Source organism: Microcaecilia unicolor, chromosome 2 (genome assembly GCF_901765095.1).
Source record: "Microcaecilia unicolor chromosome 2, aMicUni1.1, whole genome shotgun sequence".
NCBI classification, from domain to species: Eukaryota; Metazoa; Chordata; class Amphibia; order Gymnophiona; family Siphonopidae; genus Microcaecilia; species Microcaecilia unicolor.
In genome coordinates, this window is record NC_044032.1 from 411,549,311 (window position 1) to 411,568,933 (window position 19,623).

Consider the following 19,623-nt stretch of genomic DNA (forward strand, 5'->3'; position numbering starts at 1 on the left):
CTGCCCTAGAATGCCCCCAAAATAGACGGTTTGTAGTTCAGCATTAATTGGTTATTTTAAGTGGTGCTAACCAGTTAAGTGCCTTTGAAAATGACAGGCTAGCTCCAAAAAGGCAATTTAACTGGCCAGGAGCCTCTTCTGGCTGGTTAAATCATGTTGAATATAGACTCCTCGGTATTATGAGATAAAACACACAATCAAAGCAAATATGAAACAAAAATTCTACAAATACCATCATAAACCCCTTTATTCAATTTCATTAAAAACAACTGGAAGGCTGAAACAGTATATTGTGGACATGACCTGGCATTGAATATCTGGACATAATGAGATGCTGACTCTCACTGACTGAATATTTACCCCAGTCCGGGGGGGGGGGGGCTACTAATATGGTCAGTGGTCATCATAATGCGTATAGGGACAGATTTAAAGATTTCAATATGTATACTGTGGAAGAAATGTGGAGAGGGGAGATAGAGATGTTTAAATATGTCTGTGGTATAAATACAAGGGGCACATCTATTTAAATAGAAAGGATGCTTTGGAATAAGGTCCGGAATGAGAGGGCAGACTCAGGAGTAACCTGAGGAAATACTTATTCACAGAAAGGGTGGTGAATTCATAGAATGGCTTTCCATTGGAAGTAGTGGAGATGAAAACTGTATCTATATTCAAGAAAGCTTGGGACAAATACATAGGATCTCTAAGGGAGAAGAAGGGATAGTAGATGGAATGGATGGACAGACTGTAAAGATCATATTGTCTTTATCTGTCTTCATTTTTCTATGAAAGAGAAAACAATATCAAGGCTTAGCAGAGGTTCAGAGAGAGGGGGGGGGGGGGGAGAGAGACTGACAAGGAAACTTCCCTGTGAGACAGGTCCCAGAAGAGATTAAAAGTTGCACATCAAAAGCTAGTATGAGAGACTATTCCTAAGAGAAATGATTAGAACATATAAAAATTGTTACTGAGGTTACCACAAAAAATGAAAGCTACAGCTAATATATATAGTTACTCCAGATAGTGGACGACCAAAACCTTTTTCTTCGGTTTCAGCCGAAACTAGATATGCAGATGGAATTTGCCAATTATAACCAAAGCTGAAACTAGAACTGAAACTAGAGACTGCCTTAGCCCAATCTAGTATATCCCAGGTTACCCCCTGCATTGAATGAGCTGCTACTCCTTCCTTCTCCCCCTCATGAACAGAACAAGCCCTCTCCCTCTCTCCTGCCCCTTGCATAGAACGAGCTTCCTCCCACCTCTCTTCTGAACCCACCTTTTGGCTCCCCTGGGGGCTATTATCCATCCATGGCAGTTAGCTGTCCATATCCTCTCTGCCGCCAAAATGGCTGCCATGATCTTTAGTGGCAGTCTCGTGGACCATGAGGGTTGGAAGAATGCCTAGAAAGGTTTATGAGTAGGTCCGGGAGGGAGGGAGGCAGGCAGGCAGGGAGGGAGGGACTCATACTGTGGGTAATGATGTGGGTAAAGCAAAGGGAGCCAGTATAAAGTTTTAGTTAATGCTGAAAATGCATTGGCTTTTTTGGCCAAAACAAGGCCAAACACGAATTTCGGGCTGGTTTTGGTGACAAAGCCAAAACCAAAAACAACATTTGGTCTGCCTCTATTTTTCTTTCATGTGAGTAGAAGCATTGTCCTGTTTTGCATGAAATTAAATTCCAAGTTTTAGTAAACCCAGTTCTTGGTCTAGAACATTTATGTTGCTCTGGACTGTTTCATTGACTGTGAGAAGATTGTGGAATGAGTGGATTAAAGTGCCAGCTGGCAAGTTTTACTGGCCCCAGCCCATAACCTTCTACCAGTCCATAAATATATATATATATATTTGTGTTCTTCATCTGATGCTTATAACCAACCCAAAGTTACACCAATAATACTTTCAGTGGTGATAGAGATGGGGACAGAAAGCAATGAGGGAATTAAGGGGGTGACCTCCCCTAATCCCTCCAGTTAAGCCCTGCAAAAAATTAGCACACTTATACAACATGCCAGGATCAGCTGTAAATCCCAACCTTTATCTCAGAGATTATAAACGTCCATCCGCCTACTGAAATGGGCGATGCACATGTATATTTTAATCCCACATTAGTTTCACCCAAAACATGCCTAGACCACACCCCTTCAATATTCACATGTTCATGTTTTAGATGTATATGACCTGGTTATTTAACAGTAGAATTTAAAAGTGTATGTAATGTAGATGTCTAAATGTCAATTTATGCACATTCAAATTGCGAACAAGGCATCTAAAATAACTGCTTAAATTTATTATGTACCTTCTAACATCCTGCAAGACCTGCATGTATACTAGATGCTTAGTGCACTGTCCTAATCTAGAGGCCCTTTTACTAAAGGGTGTTAAGCACTAATGTGTGCTTAAAATGTGAGAAAATGCTTATCTGCATTTTGTGGTAAGTTCCCCTTCTCTATGCACTAATTGTTTTTGTTTTTTTACTATTTTTTGGAGGGGGCATATCATGGGTGTAGAAACATTTTCTTGTTAGTGCATTCCTTTTTAAAATTTGAACTACTTAACATACAATATCACTCTTGTTCAAGAAACTCAGAAGAAGCAAAAGAAAAAGCGTTAAAACATAATCTGTAGGAATAAAGTCCATATTTCGTATACCACAATAATAAGAGTGGGAGTGAAAGAAAACTAAGGTGACAAATTTGAAGAAAATCTTAAACAGACACTTTCAAAAAGGCTTAACACAAATTATCCCTCATATATTCTTTAATTATATCTAACAAATTACGCTTAAAACAGTCTTCTTCAAATGTGCAAAGGCTCTTAATTGCTCAAGAGCAAAAAAGGCATATTTAGTCCCACCTAACATAACCAAGCATTTGTGTGTGTGTGTGTGTGTGTGTGTGTATATATATATATATATATATATATATATATATATATATATATATATATATATATATATATATATATATATAACGTCGCTGTAAGACTTCTTGTCTCTTGCCTCTTGCCTTATGACCAAAAAGTCCTTCCTTCTCTCCTGAGTATTGTTTATCAAATCTGGGTGAGTGAAGAAAATAAAGTTTCAGGACAACGTTCAGATCTTGCTCAAACACAAATCAGACTAACAATTTAGCAATCTCTGAGGTCTCTGTATCTCCTCACCACATTACCTTCAACACCCCCTTTAATTATTTTGGAGGAAACAGGTAAATAGTAAATTTTGTTCTATGGTGAAATAACTGCAGAGGAAAATTTCAAAACTTTGACAAAATACCTCTTAAGGAGGTCAGATGGTAATACACCAGGGGACTTCTGGAAGTTGACTATCCAGAGATTCTTCTATTGAAGTTTTCAATCTGCTCAATATTTCTATGAATTGACAATTTATCTGTTGCTACAGTATCTGAGATGCACTGGGCAGGGCTTCAGTATCACATAAGGGAGAAGCTACCTTACATGGTTCAGAAGCCCAACCCAGGGATGCACCGGGCAGGGCAGGGCACCATCATTTTGAAGGGGTGCTTGGAAGTGCTTACTCCCTCCTCCTGCTTCCAGGTATGAGGGGGGTTTGTGGGGGCATTAGACCAGCAGGCTAGGGTGGGAGGGAGGGTGCAGCTAAGGGGGAACTTCTGTGTGTGTGGGGTCAAGAGGTGAAGCACTTGTGTCAGGGGGTGTTGGGGATCCAGCCCCTTGTGTCGGGGGTGTCAGGGGTCAGTCCCTTGTGTTGGGGGTGTTAGGGGGTATCAGGGAGGTCTGGAGGTTCACTGGACCTCCACCCCCTGTTTGGGCTTTTTTGACAGATCTGGACTTTTTTTTTTTACAGCATAGACCTGTCAAACAACTTATGTGGGAGGATTGTGCCTTGGCGCCTGATGGAACTACCCAGTGATTGAAACTAATAGCGTGCATAAATTTGCATGCTATTTGCTTTGATCATAGGAGCATTATTTCCCCACGCTGTTCCGGCGTTAATTTTCCAGTGCTGTTCGGAACAGTGTGGGGAAATTGATCATCAGCCCATAAGTGATCTGTGTTAATTATGTGCAGTCGCCATGCATTAATGAGAACATTAGCATATGCTACAAATAAAATAAAAGAAAAAGCCTAATTTTACTGCCGCATTAAATATGGGCTTAGTGCATGGAAATATCCAATGTTCAGATGTGCTAAGCTAATTTTTTAATGCATTTTACTAAAATGATCCCTTACGGTGCAAGCTAGATTGCCTTAGCATGTGTGCTAAACTTTATTACACAGGACCTAATGGGTCTTCCTTACTAAAACCTTTTCCCAATAGGTACAGATTAAAAATAAATGTCCTTTGTGAGTAACATCCATGTTTTTGTTTTATTGTGTTTTCCTTCTGCTTCTTATGAGAAGCTAGTTGAAAACTGTATATCAAACCGAGTTCCAATTTAAAAGAAGACATTGCTGTTGGCTTTTTTCAGGCTATTTTTTTAAGTATAAGTATATGTTCTGAAATGGGCAGCTTAAAAAAGAAGTAAGCACCAAGATTTCACACTTGACTAGAAAGTAATTCCGAGAGCAGCTGTACTTGGTGACAGGAAAAGCATTTTGTTAAGAAAATGATCTAGCCATTGAGGAAATGAGCCAGGCATTACAGGATCCTTAATATTATGTTCTGACATGATGTTCCATTATGATTTATTTTGTTTCAGTGTATAATTTTAAAGCAGATACTTTGGCAACAGTGACAAGCAAAGTACAGTGTTTTGCAGGGAATTTATCGAGGTAAATTTCTGTGATGCTATTGAACTTTTGGTGGTTTTGTTAAGAATTATTTTCTGTATTTCCAACAATGACTTTAATAAAAACAAAATCTCCCTCTTCAGCTTTTAGGAGCAGCCATTTCTTGTCTGTCATCCAGACGTTTGCATCTTCCAGGCACCCATTCAAAAGAACGGAGTGTGTATCTGAAAGAAAAATATGTTTTCAGCAAAAGAAGGATGGAGACAGCATGCAGTGTTCTAGCAATAAGCAGAATTTGTAGAAGCTTAAGAAAGAATAAATTGTGTTTCCTCATAGCTTGCATTTAGATTTGGGAAAATGGATTTAAAAAAAACAGTTTTTCAATTATAGTAACCCTCAATATACAGGAATCGTGAAGAAATCAAAGCCAAGTATGAAAAGTTCCTTTAGCAGTTCACTTTTCCTAGCTGTATAAGGGCAACACAGTAGTGTGCATAAGTACATTACATCAATATTATTATTATTATTATTACTAGGAAAAAATGCCCGTTTCTGAGGGCAATGAAATGGGCGCTAGCAAGGGGCCCCCTCCCTCCGTCCCTCTGAGCTACTTGCCTTGTTAGTTTGCTGTGGCGTTTCAGTTTCGGGCCTCGAGTGTCATAGCTCCACCCTTGACGTCATGACGTTTTGACGCGAGGGCGGTGCAGACACTCCAGGGCACACCGGATATCTCGGGTGCCTCAACTTCCGTGGAGGCTTCAGAACATTGGGGTTGCCTTTTATATAGAGAGATTAGTGATGCATTTGATTCCATTTTGTTATTCATCCTCCCAAAAGTTATAGATCATCAGTTTATAATATCATGCACACACATGGCATCTTTCTTCTTCCTGATAATGAGCCATGTCTGACGTGTTTAGCTAATGCAAGCTTTATATTCTTGGCAGCAGTGACATTCTGTATTCCAGTTCCTATTTAGTGAATGGAGTTAGTTGCTTCTATGTAAGCTCTCTGCCAGGTCCCAGGCAAGGGACTTGATTTATTCACTAGGGACTCAGAAATATTGCAACAAATATGCATTTTCTGGTTTGAGTGAATGCAATTAATCATAGGGGTAATTCTTTAAGGCCTTCCTACACTGAGCACCATTTGTTTTCTAATGTTTACAGCATACCAGAACTTGCATGTGGATTGGTGCCCTTAATTGGAAAAATGGGCATATGTGTTAGGACCTATTCTGTAAATATGGCACACATTTCAATTAGCACACAACTGCAAGTAGGCACATAGATGTATCATGGGTATTCTGTCTAGCAATGCATACAACTTATAGAATGCCATTAGCTGTGTGCACTGCAAGGTGAACTTAAGTGTGGCAACTTATGCCAGCTATTGACAGTCATGCCAAGACCACTGTACACTATAAAATAGATTAGGCGAGCCCTAATACTGTTATAAAATTGATGCTGTGTGCCCATTTGTGGCACCTGAATTTTGGATATATATTTAAAAAAAATGTTAATTATCAGTGGAAGGGCATTATTGACATTGTACACATCTTCACTTCCACCAGGTGCATTCTTGTACAATTTTAGATTCTGGGATGTAGTAGACTCTTCCCATCCAAGCAGTCAGGAAAGTCTGTGAGAGAGATATATTTTGTTCAGCATATAGAATGGAACAAAGATCTTGATAATTTTGATAGGTGCAAGGGAAATAAAATTGCCAGTGTGACCTAATGCATGAAGCAGATAAAAATCTGCTCTATAAGGGTGTGTAATGAGCATGGTTATAATGCTGATCAGTAGCAGAAAAGGATGGCGAAAGAAAGATGCAACCAGAACAATTGAAAACAACCATTATCGCCTACAAGCACAGAATTTAAAATACACATTATTAACTGTTAGATGTTATGAAGACATGTGTGGCATTGCTAAAATATTCACTTATTAACTTTAGAACATTTTTTTCTGACCAGAGTTAGAGGGTTAGTTACTAGGCTGTGCTAAACATTGCATTTTATTACAGCTCAATTTGCCACAGGAGTCACTCTGTTGTAACTCAGTGGTGCAATTTGGTAATATCCCCGTAAATGAATACTGTAACCTGTGATCAACCTTACAAGCTGCATCATTATTCCACCCTAGGAGTACTGTGCTGTTCCCAAGGGCAATCTTATATAGGCCAGGGGTGTATACATTCTGTGTCTACCTCCCACCAGCCTACCCAGCAAAGAACCCACAATCAGAGCCCCCTCCCCAAGATAACCCCTACCTGTTGAAGACACCCTTATTATATCCCACATTCCTCAGAAGGGAACTCACCCTTTGAAGATACCCCCTGGGAAACCACCCCCATAGATGAGACCTTCCACCTCCCCCCCAAAGAAATCTCATAATTACTGGAGCTACCCTTAGTTTATTGCAATGGGGGCAAGAGTCATCCCCAGTTGCTCCTGACCCTTACTTTACTTGCATCAGAATGGTACCACTCAACAGGGATCAGGTTGCCAAATAAGAGTTCATAAACAACAACAAACAATCTTCATGGAAAGGGTAACATATACTTGGTGATAAAACAAAAACAAGTTTGAATAAAGAATGGGATAATCACAGAGGGTCCCTAGTTGTAAAGGGATAAAGTGTAGTCAATGATCAACTGGAGTTTCTGACATTGAATCAAGAATGATCCTGTGCAGACACGATGGGCATTATGGTATTTACATGCCATCAAATTTCTGTTTGGTTTTTTGCTTTAAAAATGTGTCCATGTACATCTGTATCTCTCTCTCTCTGCACATAGAAAAAAAGAATAATTATTGAATAAAGTCCATAGTATGATAAATTATAAATAGAAGTTTGAGAAGCACCATTATTTTCAATAAAGCATTCTTTCTACTGACTGCTGGAATGCAATTGCTTCTTAACCATTCTATCATGTACATGTGGAGGGACAAGTTTGATATGACGTCTAAGTCGGACTTTGGACGTTTTGCACTAAGCGTCCCAAATAGAAATAGCAAACGTAACCATTTTCAAAACCATTAAAAAAGTCTCTCTTTTATTTCAAAAGTACCGTTTGTAACGAGTTTTTGTTACAAACGGTGCTTTTGAAAAAAAGAGAGATTTTTTAATGGTTTTGAAAATGGTTATGTTTGCTATTTCTATACGTTTTTATGCTCTGTATGTTTATCTTTTCAGGACATTAAAAAAAGGTTAAGTGAAAAACAGAAAATTCAAGCCATTGGGATGTAGGAGGAGCCAGCATTTTTAGCAAGCTGGTCCCCCAGACATCCCAGGAGAGCAGTGGGGCACCCTAGGGGTCACTGCAGTGAACTTCATATAAATGCTCCCACGTACACATCTCATCTTTGTTCCCTTATCATCTCTAATGAGCCCAACCCACCTAAAACCCACTGCCCCTAACTGTACACCAATATAATAGCCCTTATACGTGAAGGGGCACCTATATTTGGGTACACTGGGTTTCTGGTGAGTTTTGGAGGGCTCACAGTTTCCACCACAAGTGTAACAGGTATGGAGAGGTAAGGGCCTGGGTCCGCCTGTCTATAATGCACTGCACTCACCACTATACTACTTCAGGGATCTGCATGCTGCTCACATTGTTCCAACTTACAAACAGCTTCAACACAAACGTACTTGTGCCTCCATCTTTTCATTACAGAGACCATATCTATCTACCCATATCTTTGCAGAAATGGGCTTCCCTTACTAACTTTTAAAACTGACCTTAAGATGTACCCATTCAAGAATGCCTTTAGTTAATTTTCTTCCTTTGCAAAGCACCTGGTTATACTTTGAAAGAATTTGGGCATATCTACTGTTTCTTCCCTCCCCCTCTTTGGTTTTACTCAAATATATGGATTACTTCCCTTTTTACCTCACTATCTATTGTTTGTCTGTGTGCACATACTCTCGGTTTCTTTATACTTGATTACATTATAAGCCTCCTAGATGGTATGTCCGGCCTGAAACTTGAAACTCTAATGGACCTGACTATAACATCTGAGGCTGTCATAGAGGCTGGCGAGTACTATTTTTATTCACATTTTATGGGGGTGTGAGGGGGTCAGTGACTACTGGGGGATTAAAGGAGGGTCATTCCTGATTCTCTCCAGTGGTCATCTGATCATTTAAGCCACCTTTTTGTGCCTTATTCATTCGAGAAAACAGGTCTAGGCCAAAACATTGAAGTTTTCAGCCTAGACATTTTTGTTTTGTTCTATTATGGCCGTAAAATGTACAAATGTTGTACATTTAGGTATGCCCTAATTCCTTCAAAATACTCCCAACACAACCCCTTGTGATTTGGAAGGACTGCAGGCGAAAAGCATAGATAGACGTTTGCAAAACAGGTTTCAAAAATACCAATCTGGATGTTTAGAGAAAAAAATCCGTCCAAATGGTTTTTATGACACTTTTTGGATGTGTTTCCTCTTTTAAAAATGAGCACCTAAGGCATCTAATTTACAGAACTATAATGAATGACATGTAATCAGTATAGATTTTTAACTGACAAAACAATATTCTGTACTTTTAATGGACTTTGGAAGACACACATTTCTGTGTTATAAAAAACATAAGAAAGAAAAGAAAAAACAAAGATCCTTTTCAGTGCTATGAGGATTGGCCTAGATCCAAATAGCAGTTCTTTATAAATCCTACAAGGACCCTTCTGGAATTTTTCCAATGCAAAAATGTTCTGAGTGGTATATAGTTTATGTCATGCAGTTGTAATATGAAGATAAGTCCCAAATATAATCAATGTTGTTGATATGTCTCTGTAGGAAATCATACAATATGACTCTGGCTTTTTGCTAGGCATTACATTTATATATTCTCAAGATAGTGCCAAGCACAACATTTTCCAGAACTATTTAATTAATTTTCTGCTGTCTTTATTAATTACTAAAAAATAGCATGACTGACAACCTGCTAGAAAACCAGTACATTTTATTCTTTAATTGAGCATGTATTTACATCAGACTAAAATGAGAACTAGAAAAGTATCTTGAAATGTGTTTTGTACCTCAGACCTGGTCTTGAAGTTATCAACAGCACTATTGATAATACTGTGTGGACAACTTTGTTAACGGGTATTTAATTGGCATGGCTGAGCCTGGGATGACTTGATTTAAATGTTGAGGTTGAATCACTCAAATTCATTAGCAAGAGAATAGTGAGAAATATTTGGGTTTGTGTTTATTACCAATGATTGTAAAAGGAAATATTTACAATGTGGCTGATTCACTTAATTTGAGAGATGAAAGGAGACCATGATAGATTCATTAAGATGGTCTGAATATTTCATGTGCCATCTTGAAATTGAAAACTTCATCCCTCATATCTTGAATAACAGTAAATAGTCAATTGATGGCCACGTGGGGAGTCATTTTATTTGGGCAAACATGTTTACCTGCATAAAATGGGCAAAATATAGATATGTAAAAATATAGAAAATAGAATAAAAGTAACGATTAATATCATACTAATACCAATCACACCAAAGTGGAACTTCAAACACCCTTCTTTTTCTCAAAAACCAACACCTTTCTCTCTAGCACATGTTTAACGCAGGAGCCTTTACCAGCACCTAAATAGTTAGCGATAAGTGCTCAGCGGTAATTTTTTTAAATGGCTGTACACTAATGATAAAATTAGTGCATGACCATTGATGAAAATAACAAAACATACGAATAGCCATATGGGGTCAGACCAATGGTTCCTGCCCAGTATCCTGTTTCCAACAGTGGCCAAGCCAGGTCTCAAGTACCTGGCAGAAACCCAAATAGTAGCAACATTCTATGCTACCAAACCCAGGGCAAGCAGTGGTTCCCCCATGTCCATTTAAATAGCTGACTATGGACTTTTCCTCCAAGAAGTTGTCCAAACCTTTTTTAAACCCAGGTACACTAACTGACGTTACCATATCCTCCGGCAAAGAGTTCCACAGCTTAATTATTTGTTGAGCGAAAAAATATTTCCTTGTATTTATTTTAAAAGTATTTCCATCTAACTTCATTGAGTGTCCCCTAGTCTTTGTAATTTTTGAAAGAGTAAACAATTGATTCACCAGGTACAGAGTGTGGTGTATAGTCATTCACCCTATATATTAGTCTTGGAAGAAACGTAGTCTCGAGTTAGATGTAGCCCCTCTGGGATTAAATTCCAGAGCATGGGTGCTACTGCTGAGAAGGCTCACTGGCAGGTATCACATTGTACAATTTATTTTGATGAGAGTTTGCCAGCTGGCCCATAATACTATCATAATTCAAAAGAAAGTGTTCATTCTCACCACAAGTAAGAGCTGTGCTTGATTTAGGGAGGGAATTTATCAATGTGGGCTATGGTTAAGATGTGCCATTTTACTGTTAACTGCAGTTATTAGTAACTAGGGGCCCTGTTTACTAAGCCATGCTGTACATAAGCACTGCCACGCTGGGAAAAAAACAACGGTCCATCAAGCCCAGCACTCCGTCTCCGACAGCGGCCAATCCAGGCCCCAAGAACCTGGCAAAACCCCAAAATGTAATAACAATCAATGGACTTTTCCTTCAGGAATCTGTCCAGACACCCTTTAAACTCAACAAGGCCAGCTGCCGTCACTACCTTCTCCGGCAATGAGTTCCAGAGTCTAACCACGCGCTGAGTAAAGAAAAACATTTTCCAATTTGTTTTAAACTTACCACATTCTAATTTCATCTTGTGTCCCCTGGTTCTATTATTGTTAGAAAGCATAAACAAACGCTTCACATCTGTCCGCTCTACCCCACTCATTATTTTGTACACCTCAATCATATCACCTCTCAGCTGCCTTTTCTCCAGGCTAAAGAGTCCTAGCCTTCTTAACTTCTCCTCATATGGTAGTTGTCCCATCCCTTTTATCATTTTCGTCGCCCTTCTCTGCACCTTCTCCAATTCCTTAATATATTTTTTGAGATGAGGCGACCAGAACTGAACACAATACTCCAGGTGCGGTCGCACCATGGAGCGATATAACGGCATTATAACATCCTCATGCTTGTTTTCCATCCCTTTTTTAATAATACTCAACATTCTGTTCGCCTTCTTAGCCGCCGCAGCACATTGAGTGGAAGATTTCAACGTCCTATCCATGATAACTCCCAGATCCCTTTCTCGGTCCGTAACTCCTAAAGCGGAACCTTGCATGACATAGACGTAATTCGGGTTCCTCCTTCCCACGTGCATCACTTTGCACTTGTCAACGTTGAACTTCTTCTGCCATTTGGACGCCCAATCCCCCAGTCTCACAAGGTCCTCTTGTAATCTTTCACACTCCTCCCGCGACGAGACGACCCTGGATAACTTTGTGTCATCTGCACGTGCTAAAAACACTAGCACACCTTAATAAACATGGCCGTAGGTCTCAATGCATAAAATAGGACCTGTGCTAAAAAAAACACAAGTTGTGATAAAATAACCCATCTTAATGGTTTTCACATTGATAGCTTCCCTCCTTAATGGTAAAATAATATTAATTTATTTATTTGCTGCATTTGTATCCCACATTTTCCCACCTATTTGCAGGCTCAATGTGGCTTACAATGTTCCTTCATGGCATTTGGCACTCCAGAGTAAAAAGGTACAGTTGATAATAAATAGAGAACATGGATGACGTAATATATTATGTGAATAACATAATGGATTGCCATTACAGAGTAAAAGAGACAATTGGCATTATCTAAAGAATATTGATGACCTGGTAGATTAAACAGATAGATTAGTAGAACGTCATTTCAGAGTATATATGCCATTTGTAGACTACAGAGAATATAGATGATCTACAAGAGCTAAGCAATAAGCATAGGGAGAAAACATTTTGGATATTAAGTAAGAGGTGATGTATTAAGTTCCTAATATGTTTTAACAGTAGCCCACATTGATAACTATGCACCTTAGCAGCCTTTGTATTAACATTCATGCTAAAAGAAGTCTGTGTGAATACAGTAGAAACAATTAGGAGCCAGTTTTTAAACCTGGGTGCTTTGATGCAAGCTCTATGGGCACTACTACTGAGAGCCTTTAAGTACATTATTTGTCTTTGAATATTTCCCAGGCTAAAAGTACACATGCCAATCTGTCTTCTGCAGCTATTATTGCCATAAAAATAATGCTTACAATCAATGCAAATTCTTTTTCTTCAATTTAAGCATGCCCCAGGATGGCCTACTTTTTACCTAGCTAAGGATGCATTGCAGTTATGATCCCCGTGTATATTATTGGCCATCTAAAGACTGGGCAATTATCAGGCACTCAAATTACTTAAGGGACTTCTTTTACTAAGCTGCATGAAGCACTAATGTGTGTTTAATGCAGGAAAAATGGCACTAAAGCATTTTGGGGTCTTTTTACAAAGGCACTCTAGTGTTTTTAGTGCATGCTAATGATTAGCTTGTGCTAAATGCTGGGGTCACCTATAGAAACATATGGGCATCTCTAACGGTTATAACCTGTGCTTATTTTTAGAGCATGCTAAAAATGCTAGCGTATCTTTGTAAAAGGACCCTTTTATGTTAGTTTTGTCATGTGTGTGTGATAAAAGTGAGGGTTTTTTTTTTTAATTTTGGGAAGAGATGTGTCAGGAAAGGAGAATAAGTGTGGAAGCACAATTTAGCTAGCACACTGATATTCCTGCGTCCATAACATAGGAGCCCTTAGTGCCTCCTGGTAAGTGCTGCCATGTTAATATTTTTAATGCTAATGCTAAAGTTAACGCACAGCCAGAAAATACTTATTTTACAGCTGCTTTAGAAATGGGCTTAGTGTATGAAAAAGCCCTGTATTAGGGCACGCTAAACGCATTTACTAGTGCTGTTAACTAAAAAGACCCCTTAATATTTACATGGGAGTATAACTTTTGAAAATGTCCATCCTGTGTGTGCCTGCTAAACCATCACTTAATGTGTGATGAATTAAATTGTAGTGCGTATGCACTAAAAATTGCATCAATAACAGATGAATGATTACTAAAATAAATAAAGAAAATCAAGCAAAAAAAAAAAAAGCTTATACATTTCAAAAATTCCCTCCCTCATTAGCTAAAAAAAAAAAATAGTCTGTTAGCATAAGGGATACAGAGATCTTTCTAAGTACCAAAGGAAGGGTACATCACCATAATCTTCCACCCAGCCAACATATTTTATTTGACACATAAAATAAGTTGGCTATAGGGCTCATTTTTGAAAGAGAAAACATATAAAAAATGGTATAAAGCAGCATTTGGATGTTTTTCTCATATAAACGTCCAAATCAGTATTTTTGAAACCTGTTTTGCAGATGTTTATATAATTTGTTTGCAGGTCATCCAAATCACAAGGGGGCATGTCAGAGGCATTTCAGCGGTGGGATTGCATTCCTAATACTTGGACGTTTTACAGCCATAATGGAACCAAATGAAAACTTCTAGGGATGAAAATTCAACGTTTTGGTCTAGACCTGTTTTTAAAACAAATAAGGCACAAATGGTGCCTTAAATGACCAGATGACCACTGGAGAGAATCAGCGATGACCCCCCCCCTACTCCCTTAGTGGTCACTGACCCCCCTCCCATCCTCTAAAAATGTGAATAAATATAGTGTCTATGCTGCAGTTTGCCACAGGTGCATCAACTCCACAAAAGCTTTTTTTTTAAGACCACTTAGATGTTTTTTATAGAGATGATTCCTTCAAATGATCTCCTATCGCTGTAATTGAACACAGTTCCTGGATGTATTGACAATTTCTGACCCCTGATACAGGCATTCCATGCCGAAACACGGTGTTGTGTCAAGTATTTCATGTCATTGTAAATAAAGTGGTTTTTATCATTCAGGATCAACCTGTGTACCTGGTTCTTCTCAAGCCATCACCACTTTCCCACTGTTGTTTGTTCTGCAACGTTCTACATGGGATCATGCTTTTCTCTAAAAATATTACTTACCAGCCTCTATGACAGCTTCAGGTCTATTAGAGCAGCATACAGATCCCTGGAGTAGTCTAGTGGTCGGAGCAGTGCACTGTAGACAAATGGACCAAGGCCCATATCTCCCCTAACGTTTACACTTGTGGTGGATTCTGTGAGCCTTCAAAACTCACCAGAAACCTACTGTACTCACATATAGGTGCCCTTTCACCCACAAGGGTTACTGTAGTGATGTACAGTTGGGAGCAGTGGGTTTTGAGGGGCTCAGCAAACAGAATATGTGAGCAATGGTGAGATGTGTACCTTGGAGCATTTATATGAAATCCACTGCAGTGCCCCCTAGGGTGCCCCACTACTCTCCTGGAATGTCTGGGGAACCAGTCTACTAAAAATGTTGGCCCGTCCTACATTACAATGGCTTGATTTTCTACATTTTGTTCTTTGGATGTTTTGTTGTTGTTGTTCAAAAATGGACCAAAAAGATAAACGCTTTGAGCACAAAACATCTAGAAAATAGCCATTTAAAAAATACATTTTTTCTTTCAAAGATGGTTATATTTACTACTTGAATTTTGCATGTTTTGAGCAAAATGTCCAAATGTACACTTAGAGGGGCATAATTGAACGGGGTGCCCAAGTTTTCCTGGGGGGGTCGTCCTCGCAGGACGGCTCTGCGAAGGGGCAGGGAAACCTGTATTATTGAAACAAGATCAGTGTCCACCTTTCCTTTCGATAATACGGTCAGGGACGCCCAAATCAGCAAACTTAGGTCGACCTTAGAGATGGTTGTCCTTAGAGATGGTCGTCCCAATTTTCGGTGATAATGGAAACCGAGGACGCCCATCTCAGAAATGACCAAATCCAAGTCATTTGTTCATGGGAGGAGCCAGCATTCATAGTGCACTGGTCCCACTAACTGAACGGAAAAAGCCCTTCCCTATCCCTTAGCGATTCGGAAAGGAATGTGCATGCATGAAGGATATTGCATGCAAATGAGCTGTACGCTGTTAATTTGCTCACAGTTTCCTTCCTAAGGAGGGGAAACCAGTGCAGAACAGCCACGCGTTATGCGTGGCTGCTCTGTGCATGCCAAAGATGGCTTCATACATACAGACAAGCTGTGTGTATAATAGCTGTCTACAACCTTAGAAAAGCACAAGTCCAGGTGAAAATGTCCAAGTGCTTGTCAGAGATGTCTTTTTTTTTTTTTTAAGAGCATGGGAGAAGGATGTCCTTTGCTATACCTCCAGTAGTTGATGTTGTCCTTCATATGCCTCTGTGATGGTGGTTGAGGACATCCAAGATGTGAATGTTTCTATGAGAAGGATGTCCATGCCTTTGCAATACCCCTGACAAACCCTTTATTTATTTGGATTTTGGATTACAAGTAGCAGCAGTGGGATTTGAACTGGCCACCTCTGGATTACCAGACCAGTACTCTAGCCACTAGACCACTCTGCCATTCTGCCACTCCACTCCCTTGAAATTTGGCCATTCCTGTGGGGGGGGGGGGGCAGTTGAGGACGTCCAAAATGTTTGAAAGAAGGACGTCCACACCTTCGTTATGTCTCAGCTGCTATCGCAGGGACGGAGGCATAGCAAAGGACATCCTTCAACCCATACTCTAAAAAAAAAAAAAGACAAGTTTTTTAAGTTGTTTTTTTTCGGGGTGGGAGGTTATTAGTGACCACAGGGGGAGTCAGGGGAGGTCATCCCCAATTCCCTCTAGTGGTCATCTGGTCAGTGCGGGCACCTTTTTGATGCTTGGTCATGAAAAAAATGGACCAAGTAGTCACCCAAGTGTTCGTCAGGGACGCCCTTATCTCCTAAGCACGCCCCAGTCCCGCCTTCGCTACACTGCCGACATGCCCCCGTGAACTTTAGTCATCCCCGCGACTGAAAGCAGTTGAGGGCGCCCAAAATCGACTTTCAATTATGCCAATTTGGGCGACCTTGCGAGAAGGACGCCCATCTCCCGATTTGTGTCGGAAGATGGGCGCCCTTCTCTTTCGAAAATTCACCTGTTAGACATCATACCGAAAATGCCCCTCCATGTGATCCAGTCTCCTTCCACCTTTCCAAATAGAAAGCAAGGAGTCTTAGGGTCATCAACCTCCACATCAGAAAAATCCATGTCCCTGACCCCTGGTGCACTTAACTCCTGGCATCACTGCAGCCATCCCATAAAATAAGTTGGCTTATATGGTCCAGTCTCCTTCAGACTTTCCAAATAAAAGTAAGGAGTCTTAGGATCCTATAATTCCAAATCAGAAAAATCCATGTCCCTTTCTCCTGATGCACTTCTCAGCTCCTAGCATCATAGCAGCCACCCTCTTGCCCACTATCTCAAAGTTATTCAGCTAAAGATAGGGGTGATTCATGATGGAAATGAAAATGTCACCCAATAACTTCACATGATCATTTGCTCCATATTTTAGCAGTCATTCAGTACAGAACTGAAATTTTCACCTATGTTCATGTTCTGCTCAAGCACTTGAGAAAGAATAAGCAAAGACGATTTGCTGGGAGGGGGAGAGGGACTCAGAGGTCCCATGTTTTTTGCTTGAGAGAACAGAGACATTGGTATGCATGGCTTGCTGTCTTAATGCTCCAGGAGGGTATAGCCTATAGGATCACACATCCCATTGCCCTGATGTACTGTTATCCTTTCAGCTAACTGCAGGTATGCATTCATTTTAGATATTACCTGATAAAATGTAAGAGATTTGTTTAATATGCACAGTATTTAGTGCATAGCATGAAACAGCCTTAAGCATGTGAGTTAAGCATTTAATGCTGAGGTACTTTAGTGTTGAGGTCTTTTAGTATTTCTATTCATCACAGAAACTTAGTGTGATTGCAGCCACTCTGAATAACGTATTTATTTATTTATTTATTAGGATTTATTTACTGCCTTTTTGAAGGAATTCACTCAAGGCAGTGTACAGCGAGAATAAGTCAAACATAAGCATTAGACATGTTTGCCTGATTTAACTATGGGGCCCTTTTACTATGCTGCAGTATGCTCTATGTGTGTGCAGCACACACCCAAATGAGACTACCGCTAGGCCAGCACATCCCCATAATGCCTGGATGAATTATTTATTTCCTCCCACATGCGGTAATCGGCAATTGGCACGCGCTGACCGGTCACTGCATGTGTAGCGTGTGAGCCCTTATTGCTAGATCAGTGGATGGCGTTAAGGGCTCTGTTCGGTTTTAGATGTGCACTGTTTTCAGTTTTACCACATGCCCTTTTCACGTCACATTAAAAAAAAAAACTGTTTTTTGCAGTAACAACTGGCCCGGCATGCGCCTAACATATGCACCTACACTGCCGCAGGCCACTTTTTACTGCGGCTTAGTAAAAGGGCCCCTATGTTTGGTATTATAAGCAGGCTAACTTTCCTCTGAAGATCTTCTGAACATACCAAGCGATTGACAGATGGAAGTGCCTGTCAAACTAACCTGTATGTTTAATGTGGTGAAATAAGATGAGCACAGAGCTAATTAACTTAATGAAAGTTCTTTTGCATTATCAACCACAGTACAATAAGGAATTTGGTTGAAATGGGAGGTAAATGTTTTGGGGAAGATAAAACTGAGAGAACTGCAGATTGCTCTTTCAAGCAGCCTTCGAAATCTGTCATGGGACCAATGTTATTACAGAGCTTGTCAGTTTTAGGATGCATTTTGGTCAAAGAAAACATTTTCTTAAAACTTGAGAGCTTCCTGAAATTCCCTAGGAGCCTTGACACATATTTTTGACAATTTTCTTTGTTTCTGATTTTCTAACAGTGGCAATTGCGACACATTATCTGCAGATGACATAAGTCTATTTCCTGAGTTTAACAAAAGAGCAGCAAACAAAAGAAAAGTTCTTTGATGTACATTTGAGCATCATTTTAGAATGTGTTCTCTATGAAAGTTACTGAGAAATGCAACACATGGCATAGTAAAAGTCACTTCCAATATAAAACTTGTGAGGTGATGATAGTGAGTAGAAATATGTGAACATTTTCAAAATAGGCGACAATATAATCACCTTAACAGCATGGAACCTTAATGGTGGCAATTCTACACCTGGGTTCCTCTAATTAGGTGCCCTGAGGATGTGGGGTGGGAGCCTATTCTATCATGGTATCTGAATACATAGATTCCATTACAGAATATTAGCATAGCCCCATTATTAGCATGGCTAACATGTAGGTGCCTCTAGTACACCAGTCATAGGCCTCTTATAACTGAAGGCAGATAAATACAGCAGGGATACATGTAACTTATGGGAGCACCAACCATATCCTGCAAATGATTCACCCATGTATATGATCCATTTTCATTTTCACGCTATGAAAGTTAGTTGGGCTCTGCTGGTAGTTTCAATGGTAAGTTTACACTTATACATGTAAGCACTTGTATCTATAGATCAAGTTCCTAGCTTATATAATTGCTCTTAATGCTGGGCCGTAGCTAGCGGTGCACAGGATGTAAGGGAAGCTGGTGCGCAAAAATTATGCTCCTTTCTTTGGCTTCCCTTGCCTGCATGATACAAGTGAGCAGGGCAGGAGCTTGCTGGGAGCACTTGGGGATGTTTCTCACTGGGTGAATTTCTGGCTTTACATAAGAATATAAGAATAGCCATACTGGATCAGACCAATGGTCCATCTAGCCCAGTATCCTGCTTCCAACAGTGGCCAATCCAGGTCACAAGTACCTAGCAGAAACCCAAATAGTAGCAACATTCCATCCTATCAGTCTCAGGCCAAGCAGCAGCTTCCCATATCTATCTGATTAGCAGACTATGGACTTTTCCTCCAAGAACTTGTCCAAATCATTTTTAAACATAGACATGCTAACTGCGGTTACCACATCCTCTGACATCCTTAACCATTTATTGAGTGAAAAAACATTTCCATGTACCTTCATTGAGTGTCCCCTGGTCTTTTTACTTGCAATGCTCCTACCTTTTC